The following is a 6,445-nucleotide window of genomic DNA, read 5'->3' on the forward strand; positions in this document are numbered from 1 at the left end:
TGCATGCACACACAAACTCATGTACATTCTCAGACACACAACCACATATACCTTCATGGCTCTGCACAACCACCCTTCAGGAATTAAATACCGCAGAGGCCAGGCATGGTGGCCTGTGCCTGCAGTCCTAGCTACTCAGGAATTGTAGGAGACAATCATACAATTTCTACACACACACACACACACACACACACTCTTTAAAACACAAAACTTCAGACTTTCAAAATCATCCCCACATTTTAAGCATTCAGCTTCACACACCTGTTTGGGAAGGCGACCTCAGTCTCTCTTTCACACTCACACACACACACACACACGCCCAGACACCCTGCAGCCTCAGCCACATCAGATATGTGTGGAACTGGTGAAATAAGCCGTCTGATGGGGAAGGCAACCGAGCCCTGTAAATGCACCGAGGCATCAGGCTCATGCTCGGTGCTGGAAGCATGCGGGTGAGCGGAGGCCACGGGTTGGGGAGGTGGGGTGACGGGCAGGGAGACCCAGGGATAACTAAGGTGATAGGAAACTCACCGGAATGACCAGGAGAAAAGCGGTGGCAGGGAGCGCCTCCCACGCCTGCCCCCAGAGTGAGCCCGGCGCGCCTCGCATCCGCACCTGCCAGCCACCCCCGCGCCCCAGCCGAGCCGTGGAGCCCCCACTCACCGGCGTCCGGAGCGGCGGGGGCGGCTTGCCCGCGCCTTGGCCTGCGCGATGCGCCCGGATGCAGGAGCCGGAGCCCGGCGAAGCGCCCGGCCGGGGCCGCAGGGACCCGCCAGGGACTGTGCAGCGCCGGCGCGGGGACAGAACGCTGTAGGCACCGGCGCGGAGCCGGGACGCGCTGTGCTGCCGGCGGGATCCAGGCAGGCCCTGCGCTCACGTGGGTGTGGGGGCGCCGGGCGGCCGGGGGAGGGGGCGGGATCCCCTACACGATGCCCCCCGCCTCCCCCGCGCCCAGCCCAGGCTCGGCAGCCGCACGGGAGAAGGGGGACCGCGTGTTTGAGAAGGGAGGGGGTTGGGGAGGTGGGCGGGCGTGAGTGGCCTCTCCAGCATCCAGCCCCCGCCCCCTGCTCGGAGCCGCGCCTCCGCGCCCTCCCCGCCCACCCCCCCCAACCAACCGCCTCCGGAGCCCTCCGAGGCCCCAGCATCCCGGGCAGAGCGCGGGGACCAGGCCCTGACACCGCGGGACCCTCGCCAGCAGCCTCGGCGGAGGCCTGGGGAAGGCGCGGCTCTAGTGTCCCAGTGGTCACAGCCGGGGCGAGGGCTCCGCTGCCCCCTTCTCCTCCCTGCTGGGGCACCTTCCGGCGGTGGCCCTTGGCCGCTGTGTGCCCTTGGGCCAACCCCTCTCCCTCTCTGAGCCTGGCCTCCTCCGCTAAACAAGGGAGATGACTTGGCCGACCCTACAGAAAATTAAAGCGCGTGAGCCTGGAAATGTTCCGTGCCAGCGCGAAGCACTGGGCAAATGGGAGATGGATAACGCTGTTTCTATTGTAATTATTATTCTTTGCTGTCTTTAGAGCACAGCAGGCAGGGTGCACTTGGCTTTTCTTCTCGAAAGGCAATGACTTGGTTGCTTCCCACATCTTCCACCTCTCCTGAGAGCTAACGCCGTTTAAAGATCTGAGCATAAAGTCTGTCGTGTGAATAAAAACTCAGTGCAGGCCGGGCGCGGTGGCTCACGCCTGTAATTCCAGCACTTTGGGAGGCCGAGGTGGGCGGATCACTTGAGATCAGGAGTTCAAGGCCAGCCTGGCCAACATGGTGAAACCCCGTCTCTACAAAAATTAGCGGGGGCATGGTGGGGTGCCTGTAATTCCAGCTACTGGGGAGGCTGAGGCAGGAGAATCGCTTGAACCCGGTAGGCGGAAGTTACAGAGAGTCGAGATCGTGCCACTGCACTCCAGCCTGGGCTAGAGAGCGCGACTCCATCAAAAACAAACAAAAACAAGCAAACAATAAAACCTCAGTGCACGTTCAATGTTTTTTTATTATTGTTGCTGATATTAAGTGTTGGTGGCAACCTCCTGAAAGCTCTTTTATTAATAGTTATATTTAATCTACACGTTCCTACGAAGTAATTATCACTTCCTCTATTTTCAGAGAGGGCACAGGTGCTCAGAAAGGTTCAATAGCTTGTCCAAGGTCACACAGCCAGGAAACAGGTGCCCCAATTCTAATTCTTTGCATGCATCGCCATGGCTCTGCTTCTTTGCAACAGCTCCTACTTAGGTGATTCTCAAACTTAACTGTATTTTAAAATTACCGGGAGAGCTTTTAAAAACTCTGAAGCCAGCCTGACATGGTGGCTTGTGCCCGTAATCCCAGCATATTGGGAGGCCAAGGAGAGAGGATTACTCGAGCCCAGGAGTTCAAGATCAACCTGAGCAACATAGCAGGACTCTATTTAAAAAAAAAAAAAAAAAATCAAAAAAATAGCTGGGCACACACCTATAGTCCCAGTACTCAGGAGGCTGAGGCAGGAGGGTCACTTGAGCTGGGAATTTGAGATTACAGTGATTGTGCCACTGCTCTCCAGCCTGGACAACAGAGCAAGACCCTGTCTAAAAAAGAAAGAAAAGAAACCTGATACCCAAGCCACACCGTAGACCAAGGACATCAGCATCCCTGGAAATGGGACTCAGGCATCAGCATATTTGAATGCTCCCAATGTATGGCCAAGGCTGAATCTCTGTCTTTGACATCAGGTTCCCCCGGAACACGTTGGCAAGCCCTCCCTGCAACCTTCTCACTCCTTCTGCTTCAGTCGCTCGCTGTGCTTGGTTGATTCTGCATCCTTCTTGAACCTAGAGCTGCTCCTGAACTCCTGTCTCTTACAGTCATTCACTCCACAAATACTTCCTGTACACCCGGCTGTGCCAGAGGCTAGAAATTCAGCAGTGAAGACAACAGGACCCTTGGTCTGTCACAAAAAATAGTAAGTAAATAAAATAGTAATAGTTCCCCGGCGATTGGGTCTTGCAAATCCTTTACACCCGTAACAATCAGGGAGGATCCCAAAGAAACCCTAACTCAAGTCTAAGCATGAGAAAAATGTCAGATAAACTTCAAAAGAGAGGAATCCTATAATCTATCTGCACAGTCCTCTTCAAAACAGTCATTAAAAATTAAGGAACGTCCGGAGCAGGTTTTGGTGGTGGGTGCCTGTAGTCCCAGATACTCAGGAGGCTGAGGCTGGAGGACCTCTTGAGCCCAGGAGGTTGAGGCTGCAGTGAACTATGTGCCACTGCACTCCAGCCTGGGCAACAGAGCAAGACCCTGTCTCTAAAGAAGTAAAATAAAATAAGAAAATGAGAAAATAAGGAGTGTCTCAGAAACTGTCAGAGGCAAGAGGAGTCTAAGAAGATATGACAACCAGATGTAATGTGAGATCCTAGAACAGAAAAAGGATATAAGGAAAAAAATGAGGAAATCTGAATAGAGCATGGGCTTTTGTTAATAATAATGTATCCACATTGGCCGGGCATGGTGGCACAACACCTGTATTCCCTGCCCTTTGGAAGGCCAAGGTGGGCAGATCACTAGAGGTCAGGAGCTCGAGATCAGGCTGGCCAACATGATGAAACCCCGTTTCTACTAAAAATACAAAATTAGCCCAGGCATGGAGGCAGGTGCCTGTAATCCCAGCTACCCAGGAGCCTGAGGCAAGAAAATCACATGAACCTGGGAGGCAGAGGTTGCAGTAAGCCAAGATTGTGCCACTGCACTCTAGTCTGGACACCAGAGTGAGATTCTGTCTCAAAAAAACAAAAACAAAAACTATCCATATCAATAATATTTTGTTAATAATGTATCAATATAATAATGTATCAATATTACAATATGGTAATTGTAGGAATGTGCCATACTAAAGTAAGATATTAATAACAAGTGAAATTAAGTCGAGAGTATATGGGAACTGTCTGTATTATCCTTCATTTTTTATGTAAATCTAAAACTGTCCTCAGAGTCTGTGACTAAAAATACAAAACTTAGCCAGGTACGGTGGTGCACGCCTGTAATCCCAGCTACTCGGGAGGCTGAGACACAAGAATTGCCTAAACCCAAGAGGAGGATGTTGCATTGAGCTGAGATATTGCCACTATACTCCAACCTGGGTGACAGAGAGAGACTGTATCAAAAAGAAAAAGTTAATTGCACATTACACAACTTTCACTTCAATAAAACAAAAGGAAAGGAGTGCCAAAAAACCTCAGTATTAAAGAAAAATAATGTTTCAATGCAACATTTTTAGAAATCAAAATGAATGCAAAAAATCCACAATGAACAAAATAGATCAACATGTTAAATAAAGACAGGACCAAAGTTCCTCACTTTTCCTTCTGCTTTTTATTTTATTTTATTTTTGAGACAGAGTCTTGCTCTGTCCCCTAGGCTGGAGTGCAGTGGAGCGATCTAAGCTCACTGCAACCTCCACCTCCCAGGTTCAAGCGATTCTCCTGCCTCAGCCTCTTGAGTAGCTGTGATTACAGGCGCCCACCTCCAAGTCTGGCTAATTTTTGTATTTTTAGTAGAGACAGGGTTTCACCATGTTGGTCAGGCTGGTCTCGAACTCCTGACCTCAGGTGATCCACTAGCCTCAGCCTCCCAAAGTGCTGGGATTACAGGCGTGAGCCACTGCGCCCAGTGCCTTCTGCTTTTTAGGCTCCTGTATGGCTCAGTTCAACACTCTTACTGATTCTATCTTGAACATTCTGCTGTTTTGTTCAACCATGGATTTTTTTTTTTGCATCAATTTGGTGAGGTTTTTTTAAATTATTAACGTTGGAATATTATTTGGCTTAGTCACTGAGTTTTTTGGTGCTACCTTATATTTTGCATGCGGGACTGGTGTCTCAGCCTCATCATGGTGTCATGGATCTGTTGCTCTCTCAACAGTAAAGGCTGCCAGCTCCCTTTTACAGATATAGAATGGGCTCAAAGAGGTTAAGCAGCAGGCCTCAGAATTAATGAAGATCAGGGTTAGGGCTGGGCATGGTGGCTCACGCATGTAATCCCAGCACTTTGGGAGGCTGAGGCAGTCAGACCACCTGAGGTCAGGAGTTCAAGACCAGCCTGGCCAACATGGTGAAACCCCATCTCTACTAAAAATACAAAAATTAGCCGGGCGTGGTGGTACACACCTGTAAACCCAGTTACTTGGGAGACTGAGGCAGGAGAATCACTTGAACTCAGACGGAGGTGGAGGTGCCAGTGAGCTGAGATTGTGCCACTGTACTCCAGCCTCGGCTACTGAGCAAGACTCTGTCTCAAAAAAAAAAAAAAAAAAAAATGAGTGGGGTCAGATTTGAGCCCACATTTGTCTTTATGCTAAAGCCACCCCAGGTCCACTCTGACCAGAGGCTCTAACTCTGGCCCTAGCATTAGGAGTGCAGGCAGTGCTGACGGAGCATCCCCAGGCTGCCCCAGACGACTGCCCAGGCTGCAAGGTGGAACTTGAACATGAGCTGAGCCAAGAAGAGCCTGAGACCGAGGAATCGAGGCTAATTCCTCTGTGGGAAACGCTCCCTATTAATTAATTAGGGCAGATCTAGCCTGAGGCATCCCCGCATCCCCCAGAGTCATTAAGGGAGAGGGGGTCTCATTATCGGCTAACAGCTTCCCCACCGTTCCCAGGGCCACAGAGGGAGCAGGGGGATGTAGGAGGAGGGTCAGGTCTCCCCCTCCTGATCCCCCTCTTTCATTACCAGAGTGTCCTGATATGCAAGTGAAGTGTCTAAAAGCAGAATTTCAGGGGCGATCAAAAGGGGAAGTCAGAAATGAGGGATTCAGGATACCTCCTCCCAAATTCAGTATGCATTTATATTTATATAAAATATCCAGCACAGGTAAATCCATAAAGACAGACACCCAATTAGTGGTTGCCCAGGGCTGGAGTCGGGGGCGATGGAGAGTGAGTGCTGATGGGCACAGGCTTTCCTTCTGGGGAGATGAAAACTGTACTCAAACTTGATCATGATGATGGCAGCACACCAGTGCGAATGTACTAAATGTCACGGAACCATCAACTTTCAAATGGTCGATTTTATCTTACGTGTGTTTTAAAATTTTTTTAAAAATCAGTCTCCTTCTTATCCCTGGGTATTTCATCAACACATATTAACATGTGCTTTTTGTCCAGCATTGTACTGGTAGGGGAGGCCTGGTCCCACCCTGGTAACTCTGTCTTAGTGAGAGATGTCATGGTCAGCAGCTGTTTGAGGCCTGCGTGCAGGGGTTAAAGGAATTTACCAAGACAGGAGTGAGTTTTAAAAGGCATATTTATTAAAGAAAGGGGGACATGCATTGCAAGGATGCAATGGGTAAGACAGCAGAAGGAAGGCTGTCTGCTGTCTGCAAAGAGGCAGGGGCTGGAGGGGAAGTTTTATAAGGTCATGCTGCTTGTGCCTGCAGACAGGATGCTTGGGTGCGGGTGGGCTGTGAGCTGAGT

The 6,445-nt window shown here is 50.3% G+C and overlaps 1 protein-coding gene and 1 long non-coding RNA gene across 2 annotated transcripts in view; one reads left to right on the top strand and one right to left on the bottom strand.

Moving 5' to 3' along the window:
• SLC1A6 (solute carrier family 1 member 6) overlaps positions 1 to 1,444 on the bottom strand; it is a 25,162-nt gene extending 23,718 nt beyond the window's left edge. The window contains exon 1 of the mRNA XM_032265718.1: positions 664 to 1,444. The gene's annotated coding sequence lies outside the window, so the exon portion shown is untranslated. The remainder of the gene's footprint in view (positions 1 to 663) is intronic.
• LOC116541508 overlaps positions 1 to 6,445 on the top strand; it is a 15,100-nt gene that overhangs the window by 451 nt on the left and 8,204 nt on the right. The window contains exon 2 of the long non-coding RNA XR_004264840.1: positions 4,140 to 4,144. This is a non-coding gene — a long non-coding RNA (uncharacterized LOC116541508). The remainder of the gene's footprint in view (positions 1 to 4,139; positions 4,145 to 6,445) is intronic.

This window comes from Sapajus apella, unplaced genomic scaffold, assembly GCF_009761245.1.
Source record: "Sapajus apella isolate SASKATOON/1434 unplaced genomic scaffold, GSC_monkey_1.0 scaffold152, whole genome shotgun sequence".
NCBI lineage: Eukaryota > Metazoa > Chordata > Mammalia > Primates > Cebidae > Sapajus > Sapajus apella.